Genomic DNA, 25,117 nt, shown 5'->3' with positions numbered 1-25,117 from the left:
TCCAGGCACTCTGCTCGTTGACTTTCTGTAAAGTCAAAGAGCAATGCCGTTTGCTTGGTGCGCAAGTGTTCTGAGAACGCCGGCCAAGCTTTAGTGGGAAAATACCTGGAAAATCTTTCCCAGAGAGTCCTACACCACCATGCTCCTGCTCATTCCTTCAGCAAAGAAGGGCAATTTTCTGAGCCTGTCTGTGGGAAATTATCAGGCATCCACCTTACATTCTTCATTTGGCTACTTATGACTTTTTTTTTTTTTTTTGACAGGCAGAGTGGACAGTGAGAGAGAGAGACAGAGAGAGAAAGGTCTTCCTTTGCCGTTGTTTCACCCTCCAATGGCCACCGCAGCCGGCGCACCGCGCTGATCCGATGGCAGGAGCCAGGTGCTTCTCCTGGTCTCCCATGGGGTGCAGGGCCCAAGGACCTGGGCCATCCTCCACTGCACTCCCAGGCCACAGCAGAGAGCTGGCCTGGAAGAGGGGCAACCGGGACAGAATCCGGTGCCCCGACCCAGACTAGAACCCGGTGTGCTTGCGCCACTAGGCGGAGGATTAGCCTGTTGAGCCACGGCTTATGACTTCTTTTTGTTCCCTAATTTTAAAAAGTGGTTAAGGGGCACCCATTTTTCCTAATCATGTATTGACATTATTAGGTTCACCTGAGTTCTTTTGGTTAAAAAGATTTATTTATTTGAAAGTCAGAGTTGCAGAGAGAGAGAGAAGAGAATAAGGGAAGGGAGAGGGAGAGAGGGAGAGAGAATTTTCTTTCTATCTGCTGATTCACTCCCCAGAAGGCTGCACCAGGCTAAAGCCAGGAGCCAGGAGCTTCACCTGGGTCTCACGCTTGGATGGCAGGACACAAACACTTGAGCCATCTTTTCCTGCTTTCCCCAGGCCATGAGCAGGCAGATGGATTGGAAGTGGAGCAGATGGGACACAAACTGGAACCCATGCCGGCACTGCGGGCGGCCGCTTTGCCCACTATGCCACAACGCCAGCCCCTAAGTCAGGTCTTTAGGGATGAACTAAATGGCTAGTATCATCCCTTGCAGAAGTGTTTTGAACTTGTTTATGTCGAGAAACAAAGTTTACATTTTAAATTTTAATTTCATATAATCTGCTTGTATTAGAAGCATCTGGGGAACTTTTTGACTAACCCCTGTCTCTCCAGACCATGCCCAAGTCCAATTAGAAACCAAGAGACATTTGACTGGAAAGGATACACAGCACTTGTGTTCAACAGCACAAGTCAGAAAGGAGACGCTCACCAGCCACAATGACATCTCGCTACGCGCCTATTAAGGTGGCTAAGGTAAAGCAGGGCAACAGTAGCAAATGTTGGCACAGGTGGAGGAACCTGAGCGCTCCCATACTTGGCTGTGGACATGGGAAATGGTGCAGCCCTTCTGGAAAACAGTTTGGCAGTTTCTTACAAAACTAAATGTACATATTAGTTATTAAACAGCCAGAATTATAGATGTCTAGGAGCCTGGGTAGTTCCTCTTGAGCCTAACATTCAAGCACCAGTTGTTTGCAGGTGCCAGGCTCTCACACATCTGGATTTCTCGTACAATTAATCTGCCACTTTTCGACATGTGAAAAAAAAAACCTAAATGTACATTTCACATACGATCCAGCAATCACACTCCTGGAATTTGGACCAGACAAAAAAAAAAAAAAAAAAGAAAGAAAATGGATATTCCCACACAAAAGCTTTCTTACAAATGTTCCCAGCAGCTTTATGTATCTAACGGCCCCCAACTGTGGTACTACTATACTGGAACAAAAAAAGGAATGAACTATTATGCATGGGACTTAAGAGGACCTCAAATGCATGATAGTGATGAAAAAGTCAGTCTCCCGATATATGTACCGTGTGACTCCACCTGTATGACATTCTTGAAATGACAGATAGGGAAGCAGAATAGACAGGTGCTAGGCAGAGGTTGGGGGTGAAGAGGTACTGGCAGGGTACTGGCAGGGGTTAGTGCAAGGGAGATCTTCATGATGATGGCATAGTTCCGTATCTTAAATGCAGCAACAATTATATGGATCTACACGTGATTGAATGGCAGAGAACTTTACACATACTTTGTACCAATGTCAATTTCCTGGTTTTAATATGTGATTTGAGATGCAACCATCAGGGAAAACTTTTGCTTCCTGTGAATCTATAATCAATTAAAAAGAAAGAGAGAAAAGATCCTGCTGTTTAGGCCCCTTGCAGACTAATAACGTTAGTATCACCATGGGTGGAGTCCAGGTATCAGCAGGTCGCCCACCTCCCAGGGGATGACCAGTGAGGCCCAGCTTGAGGCCTATCCATGGTCAGGTAGCATTTCACAGCTTCTGCAGCCATGAGGTTTTCATCTGCTGAGTGGGATCCTCAGAAAGCTGTCATCCAGGGTGCAGCACAGCAGGGCTGTGAGTGCCAGCACTGGTTGCATAGAGATGAGGCTTTCTAAAGCCTTGAAACGTCACCAGCTGACGTGGTTGCCTATGGAGCAGAAGAGCCGTCAATCAGTGAGCATAAGCCCCGCCTGCGGGGATGTGGGAAGCACACGGTGCTAAAGCAGGCTAAGGAAGGCCAAGGAAGAGCTTCATGTCCCTTGTTTCCCCCGATTCCTGGACAGATGCAGGGCAGTTCAAAAAGTCTGCAGACCAATGCAATTAAAAGAAGAGTTAATTTGGGTACAAAACCATTTTGAAATCATATATAGGAGCGGTCTTCTAAAAGTTCAATATACTCTGTAAAAACTGTGTATGGATGCCAACAGTTTTTGCACCCAAATCAACTTATCATTTAAGTCCATTTCCATGAGCTTTTTGAAGTCTGCTTATACAAAGAGCTCTCCTCGTCTCCTGTTTAAAGTTCACACCAGATTCTCTATGTGCACAACCTCTACTGAGCACACCAATGGGCTTTCACATCAAGATTAAAGTCACAGACTGATTTCCATGGGTTACCACAACTGGTTTCATCTGTGTAATTTTCATCTCTATTCTTGTATCTTATACAAACGAAAACGATAGCACAAAATGAATGTGATGATTCTTGAAGAAAACGCTGACAGTTTCTCAAATTTTCAAATTTTTGAGCAAGTCAGTGAGCAAGAGAGAGAATCTTCCACGTACCGAGTTCACTCCCCAAATGCCTACAACAGCTGGGGCAGGGCCAGGCTGAAGCCAGAAGCAGGAACTCCATGTGAGTCTCACAAGGATATCAGGGACCCCCCCTATTCGAGGCATCACCTCCTGCCTCCTGGGGTAGCATTAGCAGGAAGCTGGATGGGAAGTGATGCCGGGACTTGGTCCCAGGCACTTGGACGTGGGATGTGAGCATCTCAAATGGTGCGTTCCCGGCGGCACCGCCACAGCCGCCCTGTGTTTCTTCTTGCATCTTCAGCCAAAATATCTAAGGGCTGATCATTAAAAGAACAGAACACCGTTTGCACTGGTCCTTTTCTGCTATTTTTAGCCTTCATTTATTTCTCGCTGATTTATCGCCAGAGCTCCATGTCTTTTCAGAGTGCCCAATAATTTTAAACACTTTCCAAAATGAATTTCTCCAGCTGAATCTCAGGCATGAATGGTAGTGGGAGCAGCACACTTAAATGAATATGAAGCTTTCGGGTTGATTGCTGGTGATGTTGAATGAGCTACCCAAACACCGCATGTCAGACTGTGCCTCCTTTCCATTGGGTTCCCCAAGATAATTCAACCGGTACAGCATTTCAGTTCTACAGGTACTTGGTTTGTGACATGTAGTGAACTTAAATAATTATCCACACTAGCACTGCAAATTGGGACGTTATTCAAATATTTATGAAAAGTGAACTTTGATCTGCCATTTCACGGCAGGAGCTCAAGGACCGTGGAAGAGGAGATTCTAAAGCTCCCAGCTGGAGCGCTATGTTCTGCTCTTTATAGAAGATTTCACTGAAATTTGCAGGGGCAGCTTTTGGTCATCTTTATATATTCTCAACCAAGTAAGAGTACAAGATCTGTGTGTGTGTGTGTGTGTGTGTTGGGGGGGTACTAAACTGTTTGATGTCATAAAGGGGCCAAGTTCTTCACAATTGCATAAGTACTGTGCACAGTTGTTGGCACAGCTGGTATATGAGGATACTTCAAACAGTTTGTGGAAAAGTGGAATTAAAAGATAATTTTGAGCCGGCGCCACGGCTCAATAGGCTAATCCTCCACCTGTGGCGCCGGCACACCAGGTTCTAGTCCCGGTCGGGGCACCGGATTCTGTCCCGGTTGCCCCTCTTCCAGGCCAGCTCTCTGCTGTGGCCAGGGAGTGCAGTGGAGGATGGCCCAAGTGCTTGGGCCCTGCACCCGCATGGGAGACCAGGAGAAGCACCTGGCTCCTGCCATCGGAACAGCGAGATGCGCCGGCCGCAGCGGCCATTGGAGGGTGAACCAACGGCAAAGGAAGACCTTTCTCTCTGTCTCTCTCTCTCACTATCCACTCTGCATGTCAAAAAAAAAAAAAGATAATTTTGGTGCAAAAATTTTTGGGAAGATATCCACAGTTTTTTCGTAAAACATTTTCCATAAGGTTTTTGAAGATCTTGTATATACTTGTATGCCTGGATTTCAAAAGTTTTTGCATCACTGTTAATTCATCTTTTAATTACAGTTTCCTGAACTTTTTTTTAAACAAAGATTTATTTATTTATTTGAAAGGCAGAGTTACATAAAGAGAGAGAGAGATACAGAGAGATACAGACAGAGAGAAAAGATCTTCCATCTGCTAGTTCACTCCCCAAAAGGCTACAATGGCTAGAGCCAGGTTGAAGCCAAGAGACAGCAGCTTCATCCGGGTCTCCCACATGGGTGAAGGGGTCCAAGCACTTGGGACATTTTCTGCTACTTTCCCATGTGCATTAGCAGGGAGCTGGATCAGAAGTGGAGCAGCAGGGACTCAAACTGATGTGTATATGGAATGCTGGCACTGAAGACGATGGCTTTACCCACTATACCACAGTGCTGGCCTTTGAACTTTTAAAAAAAAGTTTATGTATTTATTTGAAAGGCAGAGTTAGAGAGAGAGAGAGAGGGAGAGGAAGAGTGAGATCTTCCATCTGTTGGTTCACTCCAGCCAGTTGCAGTGGTCCAGGAGCTTCATCTGGGTCTCGCCTGTCTGTGCAGGGGCCCAAGCACCATCCTCAGCTGTGCTCCCAGGCACATTGTCAGGAAACTGGATTGGAATTGGAGCAGCCAGGACTCAAACTGGTGTCCATATGGGATGCCAGCGCTGCGGCTTCACTGGCTGTGCCACAGTGCCCATGCTGCAATTTCCTGAACTTCTTGAAGAACTCTCGTCGATATTATGTTATAGTAGATCTTGCCTGTTAATCTGACATTCAGGCATGTCTTCACACCCAATCCTCCATGGAATACATTGAAATTCTTTATCATGCAGTATTTCTTCAAATATTAGCAGAGATTTTTAAGAATGGTACTGAGAAAGACTTGTGCATTTTATTAAAATCTATTCTTGATGCATTCCTGCCCATTATACTTATTATCTGTTTCAGATCGAAAAGCCTTTTATCATCTCATCAATTTGCATTAGTATTTTAACATCGAAGATGAACTTAATCAGCACAGTGACCCGGCATGATAGAAGCATAAACTGGCATGAGATAACAGTGATTCTTCTTAAGGCTCATCCTGTCTCATCTAGCCACTTCCCCCAGAAGCAGCCTGGAAAACAGATGAATTCTGAGGGCACAGTCTTTCTGAGCTAGGGGCAGGGTGGTTCCTCCCAAAGATGCAGTGAATGCAGCTCTCTGAGGGGCTGGGATGACCAGAAAGAAACCTGGAAATTAATTCAGAATTCTGCCACTGTTGTAAAAACTAAACAAACTCCCTTCTCTCCTTGCCAGCTTTGCTCAGAACCTGCTTATATATTTGGGGTTAACGCATGTGTGCAATGTGATTTAAAAGGCTGATGCAACTCTGTAGTCTCCTGGACTAAAGATCCAGGGGCACAGTCCTTGGCCTGAAGGGGCTGGCTGACAGCTCTGGCTCTGCGTGCGCACTTCAGTCGGTCCACCTGCCAGTGACTCAGTGGTTATAACAAGCGGAAGCAGGCCATGCCTGTTAGGCAAGTTGCTGCTCCCCAAGCATGAAAATGTCAAGTGCACATAATTACTACTAATGCAAAGACACAGAGAAGTTGCAATAATTAGGGAGCAGTGGAGTGGTTTCTTGTTTCTGGGAAGAACTAATGTTATCGTGAGCAGCATATGCAGTTTTCTCTGTCTCTTTTCTACTTACTGTGCAGCTGTGTTTTTGGATCCACTCTCTCCTCATAGGCTTGAGGGCAGAGACCATAGGTCAGTTTTGTTTATCATTGCACACTCCTAGGCCATAGAAGGAGCTCAGTGATGACAGATATCCTTGATGTAGGATGGGATTATGTCCTGACAATACCATGGTACTGAAAAAGTTGAAAATGCTATAAGAGGGAAATGCATTTAATATACATGGCCCACCAAACATCCCAGCTTAGCAACATGGAACATTGTAGGCTATTAGTTGTTTACCCTCATATCTTGGCACATGTTGCTAGGCCAGGAAAGGTTTGACATTCAAAGTTTGAAGTACAGGTTCTTATCTTGCAGCATTCTGAAGTTGAAAATCATTAAGTCCAACCATATTAAGTTGTGGGGGTGGGGCATGGGCCATCTGTATTTGTTTGATGAATGAATGGCTGTGCAATTACAGCTGAATGAAACAACTTTCAAATGTATTTCCCTACATTCATTGAGATTTTTTTTTAAACTTTTATTTAATGAATATAAATTTCCAGTGTACAGCTTATGGATTACAATGGCTTCCCCCTCCCATAACTTCCCTCCCACCCACAACCCTCCCCTCTCTCGCTCCTTCTCCCCTTCCATTTGCATCAAGATTCATTTTCAACTCTCTTTATATACAGAAGATCAATTTAGTATAAAGATTTCAACAGTTTGCACCCACATAGAAACACAAAGTGAAACATACTGTTGGGGTACTAGGTATAGCATTAAATCACAATGTACAGCACATTAAGGACAGAGATCCCACATGAGGAGCAAGTGCACAGTGGCTCCTGTTGTTGACCCAACAAATTGACACTCTAGTTTATGGCACCAGTAACCACCCTAGGCTCTCGTCATGAGTTGCCAAGGCTATGGAAGCCTTCCAAGTTTGCCGACTCTGATCATATTTAGACAAGGTCATAAAAGACAGAGTGAGGATAGTAACCAATGATCCTAAGAGTGGCATTTACCAGGTTTGAACAATTATACAGCATTAAGTGGGGAAGAGGACCCATCAGTACACACAGGTTGGGAGTAGAGCCATTGGTGGTAGAGTAGAGGTTAGGATTACAAAGGAATGAGGCCCAAGTACACTAGACAGGGTCTAGAACAAAGGACAGAGTCATTATTAGAGGAGCTAAGAAAGGTGCTGTCTAAGCTACAATTAAGTTTTCTGATTTAGAGGCAAATAGAACCTGATAGAAGGGGCTTGATAATAATCTGGTGGGCTTTAGGCCTTGAGATTTTAATCGACAATGTTAACTTCAATAATCAGGATGTTCTCTGCATCGTTCTTGTTGAATTCCTGGGCCAGATCTGGGGTTCATGGCCTATTAATTAATGTTTTATGTGAGGTATTTTGGCCACAAAATCTTGCCTATAAAAATCCATAAACAAGGGCTAATGTTTGGTGTAGAAGGTTAAGCTGCTTCCTGCAATGCTGACATCCCATATGGGCGCTGGTTCAAGGCCCAGCTGCTCCATTTCTGATCCAGCTCCCTGCCTATGCACCTGAGAAAGCAGCAGGAGATGACCCAGGTGCTTGGGCCCCTGCCACTCATGTGAGAGACCTAGAAGAAGCTCCTGGCTTTGGCCTGGCCCAGACCCAGACTCTGGGGCCGTTTGGGAAGTGAACCAGTGGATGGAAGCTCTCTCTGCCTTCCCCCTCTCCCCATATTTGTGCCTTTCAAATAAATAAATAAATCTGTTAAAAAATCCATAAACAAAGTGACACCTTAGCTCATAATCTCGCCCATTTCATAGGGTGTTAGAAGAGCTGTATATCCCTCATTCTGTGTAGATACTATATTCAAACGGTAAAGATTTCTTGGAAAGGAGATTCCATTGCCTCCAGTAATTTATTCTAGTACTTAACACTCTTAGAGATGACTACCACCCTGGTGACACATGATAGCTGTTAAATAAATATTGTTGTTCTATGAATTGAACTCAGCAATAAAAATGAAAATTGTAGCTAGTATTTGGTGTAATAGCAGCTCTCTTTAATCTCTGTTTTTAGTTCACTTGTGTTTGCAAGCAACTTAAGTTGCTTTCCTTCTAGAATCCAATTTACCAGCAACTATGCTACCACAAATGAGCAGTTTTCCTAGTCATTTTTTTTTTTTTAATTTGAGAGACTGAGAGAGAGAGACAGACAGACTGAGCTCCCAATTTCTGATTTACTCCCCAGCGCCTGCAGCAGCCAGGACTGGCCTGGGCCAAAGCCAGCAGCTGGGCATTCAATCCAGGTCTTGCACAGGAGAAGCAGGGACCCACGCACTGGAGTCGTTACCACTGCCTCTCAGGTACTGCATTCACAGGAAGCTTTAACAGAGGATGACAGTCAGGACAGCGACCGGGGCACCTCACTGTGGGAGCCGCCAGGCCGACGCCCACCCCTCCTCAGCCATTTTGATGTTGCTTCTGCTCAGCATTTTGAGGTGAGTGGTTCCTGGGCATGAATCAGATTCTGAGTCACTGGCTGCATCACTGTTCTCTGAACCATTCGCGGCGGAGGTCTTGCTACATTGCGTCTCTTTCCCTACCCTGTGTATTTGAAATGCATGCTCTAGCATGTGCAAGCTTTCGTAGATGTCACCTTTTAAATAAAAATTATTGGGAAATCACATTGTTATGGTTCTTCAGTGAATTTTAGCGTCGTATAACTATGAAGTGTGCTGTTGTTTCACACACTCTATGAGTTGGGTGCTAGAGCTACAGCTGTTACCAGGAGTGACGCGGTACCTTAGCGCTAGAAGTGAAGGTGTGGCCTTCTCTGTGAAGAACTATGCGTGCAGGGCCTCTTGCCAGGGGCTAAAGGTGAAGAGTATTGTTCACAGAAAAGTTTTATCTTATAACTGAAAAATGAAACAGTTTGACGTATAATCGACTAGAACATACTGCACGTATTAAAACTATACTATCTGATAAGTTTTGACATGTGTGTGTGTTTGTGAAACCATCATCATTAAGAAAGCGCACTATCCATCATCCCAGAAAGTTTCCTTGTGCGCCTTTGTCTTCCGTTCCTCCCATCTCTGGGAGCGGCACTCCATCACCAGCAACAATGTATGGGCTTTCCGTCATTATAAATTAGTTTGCTTTGTCAAGCATTCTAATACATGGACTCTTAAAGGGCGTACTTTTGTCTGGCTCCTTTCACTCAGCATCATCGCATTGAGACTCAGTCCAGTTGGGGCATACATGAAGAGCTCATTGCTTTGCATTGCTGAGCAGTATTCCATTGAGTGGATCTACCACAGTGAATCTGTTTAACTATGGATAGAGATTTGAGTTCTTGCTAGTCTTCCCTTACAAAGCACCATGCGCATTCATGCACACATCTTTGGACATACATTTGCTTTCCTCTTGGCTAAACACCTAGAAGCAGAATGGCTGGATTATATGGTACGTGTATCTTTAACTTTCAATAAATCCTTCAATTCTCTCCCTAAGTACAATTTTCCATTCTAAATGGCAGGTTTTTTTTTTTTTTAAATTTGACAGGTAGAGTTATAGACAGTGAGGGAGAGAGAGACAGAGAGAAAGGTCTTCCTTCCTTTGGTTCACTCCCCAAATGGCCACTACAGCTAGAGCTACACCGATCTGAAGCCAGGAGCCAAGTGCTTCCTCCCGGTCTCCCACACGGGTGCAGGGGACCAAGCACTTGGGCCATCCTCCATTGCCTTCCTGGGCCACAGTAGAGAGCTGGACTGGAAGAGGAGCAACCAGGACTAGAACCTGGCGCCCATATGGGATGCCAGCGTGCAGGCAGAGGATTAACCAAATGAGCCACTGCACCAGCCCCCAAACGGCAGTATTTGAGAGTTCCTGTTCTTTTATATATTCATCTACACTTGACATGATCAATCTACTTAGTCATTTTTATTAAGGATTTACTTATTTATTTGAAAGGCAGAGTTGCGAAGAGAGGGAGAAAGGGAGGGAGGGAAGGAGAGAGAGATCTTCTGCCTGCTGGTTCACTCCCTAGATGACTGCAACAGCTGGGGCTGGGCCAGGCCAAAGCCAGGAGCCAGGAGTTTCCTCTGGATCTCACACATAGTTGCAGGGTCCTAAGCACTTGGTTCATCTTTTACTGCTTTCTCCAGGCCATTAGCAGGGAGCTAGATTGGAAGTGGAGTAGCCCGGACTGGAATTGGTATCAACATGGGGTATCAGCATTGAAGGTGGTGGCTACACCACAACACTGGCCCCTAATTTTAGTCATTTTACTTAGGTGTGTAGTGGTAGCTTGTTTGTACAAATATTTTCCTAATTGATAATAACGTTGAATGTACTTTCATGTGTTTAATTTATTATCAATATTTCTTATGAAGTATCTGACATGAATCAAAGTCCAATTTTTTGGACATATAGACATGCATGTATTCAGGGTGTACTTGCAGGGACTGTCCTGTTTCATTGCTCTGTGCCTTTGTCAAACATTTGCCATCTATTTGGAGGTCTATTTCTGGCCTGTTCTGCTCCACTGCTTTATTCATATATGTTTATGCCAAAAATTCCTGTCTTGATTAGTGTAGCTTTAGGGTAAGTCTTGAAAGTAGGTACTGATAGTCCTCCAATCTCAGTCTTCTTTTCTAAGTAGTTTTGAATATTTTAGTTCTCTTGCACTTTAGAATCAGCTTGTTAGTTTTAATGAACACATTGACATTTTGATCTGTAGTGAATATACAGATCAATTTGGGGAGAATAAACAGCTTAATAATATTGAGACTACTGACCCTAGAAAATGCTGTATCCATCCATTTATTTAAGTATCATTGAATTCCTGACATCAGGGTTTTTAGTTTTTAGTGTAGGAGATTTTCACATCTTTTTTGTATTTATCTCTAAGTATTTCATATTTTTGATGATACTATAAGTGGCATTTTAAGAAAATTCTGATTTCTAATTGTTCATTGCTAGTATAGAGAAATGCAAAGAGTTGTTGCATAGTTGTCCTGTATCCCATGACCAGAATGTGCAATAGCAGGAAGCTGGAATGGGAGTGGAGCTGGGACTCAAACCGAGGCACACTGATATGGGATGCGGATGTCCTAAGAGGCATTTTAATTGCAAGGCTAAATGTCTACTCCTGGATCTTTTTTTGCTCCTCCACATAAGTATTTAGTTTTTGAAACTCTAGAACATATTTATGACTTCAATTCTAGCCTTAGTAAAGGCTGTGGGACAGTTTCCATGTTTGAGTCACAGTCTCTGTTTCAGATCTGAGTTTGGTTGTTGTTGGTACTGCATTCTATACTCTCTTAATCAGTTTGGTCTGTAACAACAAATTACCCTGGATTGGGTGGCTTGTAAGTGACAAGTATTGTTGAGGTGGATTCGTTCTGAGAGGAGGAGCACGGTGGGTGCAAGAGGTGTGGAGTCACCATACAGACCCCAGGAGTCAGGTGAAAGCTGGCCAGAGGTGAGCAGCCTGCAAACTCGTTTATTTCAGTTGGTACAGCAGCTTATATAGCCGAGGCAGCCAATCCAGTCAAGGGGTGGTTTATGCCCTAACCAATCACAGCCTGTTGCCAGGCAAGCTCCGTTGCCAGTGGCCATCTTGGCATAGCCTTCTTATTCCACTACAAAGTATTTATTTCTCCCAGGTCTGGAGGCTGGCAGTCGGAGAGCAAGGTGCCCACATGGGTGCTTTTGGTGAGGACCCTTTCCTGGGTTGCAGACTGCTATTCTTATTGTGTCCTCACATCACAGATGGCAGAGACAGCAACAGCAAGCCCTCACCTACCTTTCTATAGAGGTACGGATCCTAATCATGAGGGCTCCATACTAAACTAATTACCTCCTAAAGGCCCCGTCACCAAACACCAGCATGTGGAGATTTAGTATTTCAACATCCAGTCCATAGCACAAACATTGTGAGTTTGATCTTGCTGAGCACTGGTATTTTTATATTCCTAAAAATATTATTGAGCTTTGTTCCAGAATGCAAAGAGTTACTTGAGAACAAATTGATCCTTTCAGATCTTGCTTTTAAGATATGTTGAGTGCAGGGCCGACGCTGTGGCATAGTGGGCTAAGCCTCTGTCTGTGGCACTGGCATCCCATATGGGGGCCAGTTTGAGTCCTGGCTGCTCCTCTTCTGATCTAGCTCTCTGCTCATGGCCTGGGAAAGCAGTGGAGGATGGCCCAAGTTCTTGAGCCCCTGCACCCACATGGGAGACCCAGAAAAAGCTTCTGACTCCTGGCTTTGGATCAGCTCAGCTCTGGCCATTGGGGCCATTTGGGGAGTGAACCAGCAGATGGAAGACCTTTCTCTCTGTCTCTCCCTCTTTCTCTCTGTAACTCTCTTTTTCTCTCAAATAAATAAATAAAATCTTAAAAAAAAAAAAACAGATGTGTTGGGTAGGTCAGGAGGGGTGCTCAGCTGAGGGCTGCATGCTCCCCCTGACTTAGCTAAGGTCTCTGGCACTGCACCCATGACTTGTGAATCAGGTGTGTTTTGCCAGGCTGGTGGGAACAGATGATGTTCTTGGGTCTGTTACCTCCCATCCAAGTGGTCTTTTGCCAGCCTCAGGTTGCTGCTTTGCATGGAGGCAGAGGTGGGTTCTATTGAGGACTTGAGGGAGATCCCCCAGTTTCCTCCCTGGGCGGCTTGCTCCTCTGCAGGGCTCTGGTCTGTGCACTTTGCTTCTTTAGTCTCCCATGACTCTCAGCTTCATCTTGACAGGGTCTCCTGGTGTCTGCTGGACTTAACCTCCCTATGCAGTGGCCTGGGAACTCCCAAGGCAGAAACTTGGGGGCAACCTTAGGCTCACTTTGAAAAACCCGAGGGACCCTTACTCCAGTGTTTGGTGTGCTTTGTGACAAGTGTGGCTAAGAGCTAATTGCAGATTTCTTGCTTCTGTACTCATTAGCTTTGCTTGCTAATGCCTAAGGATGAATCTTGTAAAACTAGAAACTAGGGTTTAAAAAACTCTGCGCATGGGAACAAGGAACCAGCACCAGATGCGCCTCCCCCAAGATTAGCTGACACTCTGTAAGTTTTGATTTCCCGAGAGTTTCGGTTCTCCAAAAGTTTCGGTTTCCCGAGAAAAGAAACTAATTGTAACTCCCGCCTGAGGCAACCACTCCCCATCTAAAGGACCCAATGAGTACTCATGTTTACCTTTAAACTAGCCAATCAAGCCAAAGCCTGCAAAATATGTTAATCTTGTGGTTTTTGTCTTTAAAAGTTGCTTGTAACTGCTGCTCAGGGCTTCACTTCACCTTTGCTAGCAGGGAGCCTGTTTGTGCAAACGCCTAATAAAAATCCTCTTGCTCTTGCATCTACCGGTCTGGAGTTTGGGTCTTTGGGTGGCCACCCGAGCGTGTTGGATTCCCAAATTTGGGGTCCTTCAACTTCATTCATTTCTTGTCCCTCAGAGATCATAATTCTTTGTTGCCTGCTTTCTTGTTAATTTCATATATTGTGTTGGTGTCAGGCATGATGGTAGATTGAGGCCTTGTGGAACAGGTGTGGTGGTGCAGCATGTTAAGCTGCTACCTGCAATGCTAGAATCCCATGCAAGTGTGTTAGTATCTTGGCTTCTGCACTTCTGATCCAGCTCCGAGCTAAATCTGGGAAAGCCGTGGAAGATGATGCAAGCGCTTGGGACCCTGAAACCCACATGAGAAAACTGGAGGGTGTTCCCAGCACTGAGCTTTGGCCTGGCCTAGCCTGGGCATTGTAACCACTTGGGGAGTGAATCAGTAGATGGAAGATCTCTCTCTCTCTCTTAAATAAATAAAATAATTTTTTTTAAAAAAGTCAGTCTTTGTAACTTCATTTCAGTAAAAACAAGTCTTTCTTTGAGACTGAATTTTCAGCATCCATGAGTACTTTTGTCTCAGCCTTCCCAATGCTGTTTCCTAAACATATTATGACATATTATTTAGATTTTTCATTTAACTTTTTTTAAAAAAAGATTTATTATTTATTTTGAAGGCAGAGTTACAGAGGCAGATAAAAAAGTGAGCGAGTGAGCAAGAGAGAGACAGAGACAGAGACTGAGGTCTTCCATCTGCTGGTTCACTCCCCAAATGGCCACACTGGCTGAGGCTGGGCCCATCTGAAGCCAGGAGCCAGGAGCTTATTTTGGGTCTCCCACGTGGGTGCAGAGGCCCAAGGACTTGGAACATCTTCCACTGCTTCCCCAGGCCACAGCAGAGACTGGATCAGAAGTGGAGCAGCTGGGACTTGAACCGGTGCCCATATGGGATGTCAGCACTGCACATAGCAGCTTTACTCACTATGCCACAGAGCTGGCCTCTCTGACTACTATTTTTTTTTTTTTAAGGAGTTTAGATTTCTGTTCTGGTATTTATGGTGGATGCTGCTAAAAAACAGATACGAGTAGTAATCATGCTCTTGGCAAAACAGAGTTCTTTAAGATAATAGCAAAATGTTCATGTCATTCTTAACTAACATTTTTATACTATTCCTTGAGTTCCCATTATAAACTAGCCATTCTGCCAGGCTGGGGGTACAACGATGAATAAACATTACCTTTGCCTGCAAGGAGTAGACATGCTAATGAGGAGGCCAATGGATGAAGCACACAAGCAGGCAAAGGCCCCGCACTGAAAGGAAGCATGGCTGGCGTGGGACCCACGGGTCACAGCGCATGCACCACCCCGCCCCACAGAGTCGGGGCTCCACCGCGGCAGGACTTGATGGCGATGATGGACAGCTGGTTATCTGGCACCGCTGCCACGTGGCTCCTGGCTTTCCTTGCACTTTCTCATGCCATCGTCAGAACGATCCTAGGAGAGGCGGGATTGTTGTTTCCTCCCTTTTATGGACAAGGAAACTGAGACACAGAGCAATTAAGTAATAAGCCCAGGGTCATGCTCATTGCTGTGTTGATACAGCAAACTCGTTTAAACTCAAACTTTGACCGCACGTTCGGTAACCGCAGCTCTTTACAGGGTAGTTAGCAGCATAGTCACTGGTAGCAGATTGCTCCTTGTGAGAACGTGCCACGTAATACGTGCGGTGCAAACCCAATAATCGGTATGCGCAAACTCAGTCTGCAATCTTTTTCTCTTCTTAGAACCGCTTCTGGCAAAGGAGAAGTTCTCATACATGTTTCTATTTTTATTCCAGTTTCCTTTTCTCTGTGTTAAAGCAAAAGTTATTGTCACAGCCACCGAGCAGTTGGTCTTCCAGCCCCTTTTTCTAGCTATCTGGATGGAATAACCATTAGCTCCTCCCCTTTCAGAATTTTCCCTTAGGGCCCTGGTTCTACTCTGGAAAGTTCTGGTCTGAGTTTTTGGTGATAGGGGGTTTATAAGCCTCTAGAATTTGATCCAGTGCTCTAAGGTCACTGGGAGAATGTGACTTGCTTCCAAAGGCATGGGACGCCTTTACTCCTGAGACAATTCTTTTAAATTGAGGGTCTCCTATGAGCCAGGCTCTGTTAACACAGCAGTGAACAGAGCTCCTGAAATAAATCATCCCCATGCAGACCTTACACGCTAGTGTGGGGGGGCAGGGGAGGGCACACACCACCAATAAAACATTAAAATGTAGTAGGCGAGATGACAAGCATGAAAAACAAAGACGAATTCACTGCATTTATGTGTGCACACCTTGGTATGTACCTGTAATTATTTCATTGCAACAGACAGGAATAATTTAATTGGGGATTCTCCTGATCTCAGACCTAGCTTAAATAATCTCAGCCAGAGAGTTAAAGAATTTAATTTGGATAGGGATCTACACTTTATTTATCACAATGTTCTTATTTTGCTTGAAATGTTCTACTGTCGACATTTTAGACTCTTTTTAATAAGTTTTATGAATCAATCTGAATGTGGGCATTTGCTTTATAAACACAGAATTGTAGATAAATTATCCACAGGTCACTTTATCTTCAGGATATTTTTGCACATATATGATAAATTAGTTGATTAATATCAACTTTTTTTTCTTTCTTTCTTTGACTGGAAGAGAGACAGAGACAGAGACAGAGAGAGACAGAGAGAGTTTCCCATCTCTTGTTTACTCCCCAATGCTCACAATTGCCAGGGCTGGGCCAGGCTAAAGACAGGAGCTGGGAACTCAGTCTGACTCTTCCATATGGATGGCAGGGACCCAACCACTTGAGCTGCTACCTGCTTACTCCCTGGTGTGCATTAGCAGGCCGTTGGAATCAGGAGCGGAGCTGGGACTCAAACCCAGACATTCTGATATGGGATGCTGGCATCCCGAACATTCCTTACTGCTAAGCCGAATGCCTGCCCCTGGCGTCAGTTGTCAAGTGCAGTTCAGGTGGCGACGGACAAATGCTTGCTTTGAGTACACTGTCTTCTTGAGCTGAAGATTAAGACTAGACAAATGCTAGGGTCTCACTGTTTGTGTCACCCTTAAATTCAAATATTGAAATCTTACCCTCTTCAGGGGTGGGGAACCTTTTTTCCACCAAGGGTCATTTAGATATTTTGAACATTATTCATTGTCATACAAAGTTATCAACTTAAAAATGCGCCTGCTATAGATTTATTGAATTGGAAGTCCCACCTGCAGTTGCCTTGGCAGGGCCAGGCCAAATGATTTGCAGGCCTCATAGGGCCGCAGGCTGCGCATTCCCCGCCCTGTAATGTGCTGGTTCCTAGAAGGTGGGGCTGCCCTCAGGAAAGAGATCCAAGAGAAGTCGCCCACCCTTCCTCCATGTGAGGACACAATGCGAAGGTGCCACGTGGGAATATGAAAGCAGGTCCTCACTAGATACCCAGATTGCCCTGTCCCTGGACTTCCCAGCCTCCGGAATGCCTGGGAATCACTTGTCATTTGTAAGTTACTGGCTTATAATGCTCTAATACAGCAGTCCCAAAGGACCGAGAGAACAAATGAGAGTTATCAACTGTGAATGTTTGCAACAGTCTACCCAAACACAAAATCACACACTTGAGGTCTCATCTCAAGAAATTAGTGGCTGGCGCCGCGGCTCAATAGGCTAATCCTCCAGCGGTGGCGCTGGCACCCCGGGTTATAGCCCCGGTCAGGGCGCCGGGTTCTGTCCCAGTTGCCCCTCTTCTAGTCCGGCTTTCTGCTGTGGCCCAGGAGGGCAGTGGAGGATGGCCCAAGTGCTTGGGCCCTGTACCCGCATGGGAGACCAGGAGAAGCACCTGGCTCCTGGCTTCGGATCAGTGTGGTACGCCGGCCGCAGCGGCCCTTGGAGGGGGTGAACCAACAGAAAAGGAAGACCTTTCTGTCTGTCTGTCTCTCTCTCACTGTCCACTCTGCCTGTCAAAAATAAATAAAATAAAATAAAATAAAATAAAATAAAATAAAATAAATTAGTTAAAAGTTCCCTGGAAAACAATACAGTGCTCCCTACGGGCAGTGAAGTTCATGGCTGGCAGGGTTTGTTGTTGGAGCCTTCTTCACCTTACCCATGGTACCCAGGGCCTGCTGTCTGTGAGACCATAGGGCACAGGGGGAGTGATGCCTTTGTACCTTGCCTACATTTGACTGATGACTGCTTGCTGAATCTTTGTTGTGTAGGAGCTAAGAATTCAAGTAACAACAACAATAATGAGTGATGCTCCCATGATGCTCTGGGGTAGGCGCCCGGCTAAGGACTTGGCATGGATTCGTCATTTCCATCATCGCTACACCCTATGAGGTAGGTGCATTTATCGTTATCCTCTCTAGTTGACAGAGGAGAAAGCTGACCAACCATTAGCTACACAGTGGTGGAAGCTGGATTTTCATGCAGACAGCCTGGCTACAGAGCCCACCTTGATTACGCTGTAGTGCCTTTCATTAGGAAAAGTAAATAAGACAACACTCTGTTCTCAAGGTGCTCTGGTCCACGAGGAAAACCAGATCCAGTCATTCCTCCATTTGCTCCTTCCTCCCATGTGTCTTAAGCACCTGCTGCTCTGAGTCAGGAACTGCCTATGCCAGGAGCTCAGCATAGCCCGTGCCCCTGTGAAACTTACAAAGCAGTCTGTCATAAGGCTGTGCAGTTGCAATATGGAGATGCGTACAGACTATTATGGGAGCCCCAAGAGGAGCAATTAACACAGACTTGGATGCTAGGGAAAGCTTCCCAGAGAAAGTGATATCGAAGCTTCGGTTCTAAAGATGAATCTCACATCTCCTGCTTAAAATACCACAACTCCCGGGAGACATAATGTTTCATGTTGGATCCATTACTTTCCACCCCACTTGGATGACTTCTTTTCCAATGGGCAGGTTCTGTTGAGCAATGGGTGACAAAGGGATTATGATTGGCACCGGGCAGCTGGGCCATGAGAAAAGGAAAGTGGCCATTGCAATATGGAGATACATACAGACTATTATGGGAGTCCTAAGAGGCGCTATTCACACAGTCTTGGGCCTTAGAGAAACCTTCCTAAATTTCCCAGGGAACTTGCTAATTTCACCAACAAAGGAGTCCTAGCAGCTACGTGATCTGGGTGTGATTTCTCTCTTCCAAGATAAAATGGAAAAGTTGGTTTTCCGCACTGCATAAAGAGTATGTGGGTTGTTGCTGGAGCTTATATTCTAGAGGGGACACAATCAGACCCTCCTAGCACGGGAGCATTGGCTCGAAAGGTAGTGCCTAAGCATAAGAAAGGAAAACAAAGCAAGGTAAGGGGAGAGCCACGTATGTGGTGCAATTTTAGGTGGTGGAGACAGGGAAACAGCTTCTGGGGAGGTGACTCGCAAGCAGAGCTCTGCATGAACTTAAGGATCAAGCCACGGCCAGGAGGCGAGGGGAGAGCGAGGAGCCAACCAGAGCCGGGACCTAGGGCTGGGCAATCTGGCGTGGGGCGGGACTGCATTGGTCGGCTCCTCATCACTGTAACAAGGACCCGAGAGAAGCTACTTGGGAAGGATGAGGGACTGCTTCAGCTCACCGTTCTGGACAGTCAGAGTTCAAGATGGGACAGGCCCCAGAGATTCAGCCGTCGGGCAAGGCTGGAGGATCGTGGAGCAGGTGCAGGAGAATCACATGGACCTCGCCTTCCTGTCTGGCTGGAACAAGGGCATCCCACAAGGAAGGCACGGGCTCTACTGCCAGGTCTTCCAGCTGCACCATCGGTGAGGTAGGGAAGGGCAAAGGCCAAGGTGGTTCTGGACACTGGGCTGTGAAGCAAGTGCAGCTGGACGGCTTGGTGGTATTCAAGATAACCAGGCATTATCACGAGGAAGGCCAGGGAACCGGGGTTGTTCAGGGAGTACTTTTGGGCCTGGTTGTAGAAGATCGGCTGGAAATCACCAAGCGCTTTCCTCTGCAGCACACGGAGGATGAGGCTGACTTGGATGAAGTCCAGTATCAGATGGACATGACGCGGAGCTTTCGCCCTGTAAACATGGATCGCGTCCACGAGGGCTGCGCCAGTCACAGACTATAGCTCGTTCATCACCGGGCTCTCCTGGATTCCCAGTTCAGTGGCCAGCATTAAAGAATCTGTCGTTTTCATTGAGGATCCCATAGAAACTGCCCGAGGGTCTCTGTCGCTAAGGGCATAGACTGACTCCTAAGCAGATGGAAGTTTGTAAAGAGAAGCATTTTTCCCCTGAAGCATTAAGGCAAATATCACCTTTGAGCACATGTTTAAAGAAGTGTGAATTGTAATTAAAAATTCTTAACTGATCAATGTCCTACTGTTGTAGCTGGAGAAGAAGTCAACTGTACCAGACAAACAGGAACTGCTCAGGGCAGCATTGTGACAGGTTAAGCCTCCACCTGTGACACCAGCATCCCACATGGGCACTGGTTCGAGACCCGGCTACTCCACTTCCGATCCAGCTCCTTGCTAATGCACTTGGGGAAGCAGCAGAAGACGTTACAAGTGCTTGGGCCCCTGCACCCAGGTGGAAGACCTGGAAGTAGTTCTTGGCTCCTGACTTCAGCCTGACCCAGCTCTGGCCATTACGGCCATTTGGGGAGTGAACCAATAGATGGAAGACCTCTCTCTCTCTCTCTCTCTCTCTCTCCATAACTCTACCTTTCAAATAATTAAAAAAATAAATCTTAAAAGAATGAACTGCTCAGTCTTGCCAGCAGCAATGTCTTGGGGAAGAATCTACAGCTGTGATGGACAGATTGGATGAAATGGGCCCAGATATAGTTGAATATAACACACACGAGGCATACAGGTAACAGCAGCAGCAGAAGCATCAGTATCAGCAGTGGCACCTGCAGGACATGCAGTGCCAGGGTCAAGGAGAACCCTTGCTCCTTGAGGAGGACCTGTCCAAGCTCTTCGAACCACCCCTGCCACCTGCCAGGATGGGCTCACTGTTCATTGCAGCCCAGATGAACATTGACGGCCAGAACAGCAAAGCAGTCACTGCCCAGAACTTGGGCAGACTCCTCAAGAATACAACCACTAAGAAAAGGAAGTTTCTAGAAAAGGAGTTAACATGGACTCTTCAGAAGAAATGTATTTGCATATTCAGAAGCACAGACAATTCCTTCTGTCTCTGGCGATAATGTCTTTCTAAGCAATAGTAAAATAAAAACAAATCTTGGTGGTGGTGGTTGTGCTGTAGAAGGTAAAGACACTACCTGTGATGCCGGCATCCTATGTGGGCACTGGTTCGAGTCCCGGCCTCTCCACTTCCAATCCAGCTCCTTGCTAATGTGCCAAGGAAAGCAGCAGAAGATGGCCCAAGTGTTTGGGTCCCTGTACCCACATGGGAGACCCAGAAGAAACTCCAGACTCCTGTCACAGCCCCAGCTGTTTGGGTCATCTAGGGAGTGAACCTGCAGATGGAAGATCTCTCTATCTGTCCTCCTTTCTCTCTCTGTAACTCTGCCTTTCAAATAAAAAAAAATTAATCTTTAAAATAAAACAAAATCTTGAAGAAGAAGAAAAAAGAATCAGAGGGAGAGCCAGGAAGCGGAGTGCCAACTGGACCAAGCTGGGGCTTAACTAACCAACACTGTCGTGAGGCCACACCCCCAGTGACCTACGGGCCTCCCACTAGGACCACCTCACAGATTACGTCTTCACTCTCTCCCAAAAGCACCACCCTGGAGCCCCATCTTTAACACGTGGGCCTTTGGGGGACACCAATACTGGCACCCAGACTCTAGCGGGGAGTCAGTATTACAGGGAGCCCTCTGGGTGGAGCTTTGCCTGGTGCAGGAAAACCGCCTCTAAGAGAAGGGACCTCTCACCTAGCTGCAGCGCCTTTGTTTGCCCAACACTACTCTCCTGTTGCAGACACACATCGGGTGCAGAGGATGGGGGACACAGGACAGGCTAAGTGCTATAGGAGGAAGGGTTGGAAGTGGGACCCTACCACACTCCAACAGGGTTGCACAGTTACGGGCCCTGGGGTGGCCAGTGTCCCCTGGGAGACGAGAGGTTCCCCAGCCCCATTCTGAGAGAGAGAGGCACCAAAACCACATCCTACACATTTCAAAATTTGGTGCAGAACCCATTCTAGATGCTGGAGCACAGCCTCTTCCTTCCCTTGGGGGCACACCATTATATAAATCTCCACCCTCTCTCTTATGGCCCTCGCATGCCGGTCTGTACCAGATCTTGCAGCAGAACCTTTGGAAGGCGCAGCTTCTCCTCTTGTTCTGGGATCAGTAGCTAGCTTTTGTTTCCCTGTTGCCCAAAGCTGCCACCATGAGGCAGGGGAGTTAGCAGGCTGTGACCTGCCTGTGGCTGGGGATGGGGTGCACCACGTTTGCAGGCTTCCTTGTCATCTAATTTGATGCAGATCTCACGTCTCCTTGGAGCAACCTTTTGCTTTGAAGGCCTACCCTTTGCAAGGATGGGTGACGGGGAGTCGTGAGAGAAAGCCCTGTAGGGGCTCTGCGTGGCATGGCCTCCTGTGGCTAATGCTGAGTCGCTGTCAGTCTGAGTGAGCACCACAGACAGCTGCCCACTGCCCGCTGCTCAGGCAATGGATGGCAAAAGTCACAGAAGCATTAGAGCAGAGCCCAGCGACTTCCTGGCTGGCTTGCTATTTATAGCAACCTCTCTCTCTTAAGGCAAACACACAGACACCAGAGGATTCTGAGCCAGACTGTGTTTCCTGTCACTTACAGCTTGCAGGGGCCTTTTGTTATTCATCTGTGCAAAGACCATGACCTGCGCCTGTTCAGACTTCAGCAGAGTAACTATTCTTGGACAGGAAGCTGGAAGGGGCGAGGAGCTCCGCTGTGCAACAGTAAAGCTCCGTCAGGGTTTGCAGCACGGGATCTGCCCTGGTCTCTCGGCCTGCACGCTGCCTTGTGAATCACCACACAACCCCTGTGTAGAGGCTAAGACGCCTCTATACGGGCCTACTCTTTAGGATTTGAAAACAGCAGGAAGGTGAGTAATCAAACATTTTGTATTGCACTGACATTCACTTCATGGCACCCACGCAGCTTCCTGGGCTGAACGCTGCAGATGATCATGTTGTTTCTAACACAGGGATCACTAATATTTCCTTCTCAGTGAAATACCATCCAGCAAAAATCATCAGGCAATACACACTAGCACATTTTCCGAAAATCTTAGCTCAATTAAAATAGCTGGGCTCCATTCCATTTTAATAACATTTTTAAGGCATTGAATTCCTTCCAAATAGCTTAAATCATGGTGACAACATTTAGAAATAATAGCCAATCAATCAAATATGTGATTTTAAGTGATCACATAATTTTTAAATGACCAGAAGCCACGAACATGTTAATGATTCACTTGAGAAAGGTATAGGGTTATTACAACTTGTAAATTTGCCTAGACACTTGGTGTTTAAGGATCCTAGCTGCTCCCTGAATTAATTCCAGAATCATTAATGACTGGGCATGGGAGCAGGAGGCAGAGAATATGAGAAATACCAAGATCAGTAAAGAGCATACTCCTTATCTTCATTGGGCCTGCTATTAACCAGGACCCGAGACAAGGGCTTGAGTATAAATAATTATAATCCTGGGAAATAGGAGTTAGGGAGCAGGGAGAGAAATGGAAAGAAAAAAAACCATTCTAACGGCATAATAGTCACAAAGCACTTAATAATACTGTGTGTATTAGCGATCACACTGCTGCTATAACAAACTGCCACAAATGGAGGGGCTCAACACCTCAAAGTCAGCAGGCTGGAAGTTCAACTCGGGTCTCACTGAGCTAAGCCAAGGTCACAACAGGGCTGTGTCCCTCTCTAGGGTCTACAAACTAGACTCCTTGTCTTTCCCTTGTCCAGTGTCCAGAGGCTACCTGCATTCCTTGGCTTGTGGCCCCTTCCTCCCTCTTTAAAGCCAACAATGTCGCTTCTCTCTGACCCTTTTCTGTCACCATGGTTCTTTCTGACCATAGCTGGTGAAATTTCTTGCTTTTTTCAGGGCTCATGTCATCAGATTGGGGTCATCTGGATAATCTAGGAAAAGCTCCCCAAATCAAGGTCCTTGGGTCAATCACATGTACAAAGCATGCCATAAAAGAACATATTCCTGGGTTCTGAGGTTGGGATGTGGACATCTTTGGGGGGCATTATTCTGTCTATACTACAAGGCAATGGACAGAAGGCCGTGGACAGAGGAGTTTCTTCCACTGGGGCTCTGAGGAGCATAGGATTCCCACAGTTATCCACCCAAAGTTGGAGGCCAGAGAATTTATCTGCCAACTCCTATCCCCTGAAGACAGCACACTGCATCTCCAGGTTACATTTGGTAGGGCAAGTACACTCTAGTGGTGATAGGACATTGGATATACTGGGCTCTGTCTGTACAAAGCAAGTATTACTTCCAAGGAATTGTCCCTGACGACTACCTTGAAAACAGGAATGGATCAAGGGGCTGTGAAACAGGTGAGCAGCAGGTACCTGTTACATGCATGGAACAGCATCACTTTTTGACCCAAGGATCTCATAGACCTGCAGCTTGGGTCCCAGAGCTCAAACCCATGCCCTAATCCCCCTCCTCCCATGAAGACTTCACAGGTGTTAGACCTTTCTCCTAAGCTCACTTCTTTGATGGGGAGACCAATATGGGCCACATAGGGCAGTTGTGAATATTCTGTGCACTAATATATGCAGAGCAGCTGATTGTGGAGTGGTGAAAAATGGCAGCAGGCATTTCTGGTCACTGGTCCAATGAAACATTGATTGGTTGCCAGGCCCTGGGGATACATTCATGATGGAAACTGCCAAGGTGCTGCTCTCACCAAGGAGCATCTCATCCTGCAGGGGCCATGGGCAATAGATAAATAAATAATATAGATAGATAGATAGATAGATAAATAAACAGCCATATGCGAGGTTGCAAGGCTGTCTGGGAGTAGGACAACACCACAGAAAGTAGGGGACTGTACTGTCTAGTGCCTGCCACTCCTGCCCCCTCCCCTTCTTCTAGGACCCAGTGTGCTCAAGGCATACAGGGAATCCTTGCCTGTGAACCCTTCCTCCCCCAGCCCCAGCTGATCTAAATCACTGTGGTAATTCAATCTGCTTGGTGAATAACTGGCTTAAAAGCGGCCACGAGACTCAATGAGATTCAAGAGCCAGGCTGCTGGTGGGGTGCACTCCTGCCTGGCAGGGAGAAAGGCTTTTACTGTTTTCCCCATTCTCCCTGCCTCCAGCACAAAGAATGAGCCATCTGGCCTGGCCCCGGCCTCTTTTGAGATCAGGAGCACGCAAGCATGAAAAGGAAAGCCTGACAGGGCAGCTCGCGTTGCAGGGCCGGTCCCTGCTGACGTCATTGCCAAAGCCTGCAAGGCCCTGTCAAGACGGCTCCTGCGAGAGCTGTCTGCTCTTCTGCAGCTTGCTGCTGAACGCACGCTCGGCCAGTCGCGGAGGTCTGAGACTCGTTTTGTTTGGGAACTGGAAGATTAG

General features: G+C 46.3%; 1 pseudogene; it reads left to right on the top strand.

The window, feature by feature from the left end:
• Window positions 1–1,271: 1,271 nt before the first annotated feature.
• Window positions 1,272–25,117, top strand: LOC133766333 (eukaryotic translation initiation factor 3 subunit H-like; annotated as a pseudogene).

This window comes from Lepus europaeus, chromosome 9 (assembly GCF_033115175.1).
Source record: "Lepus europaeus isolate LE1 chromosome 9, mLepTim1.pri, whole genome shotgun sequence".
In the NCBI taxonomy this organism is placed as follows: Eukaryota; Metazoa; Chordata; class Mammalia; order Lagomorpha; family Leporidae; genus Lepus; species Lepus europaeus.
Note: the sequence above shows the minus strand (reverse complement) of the source record. Positions and strands in the feature narration are given on the sequence as shown.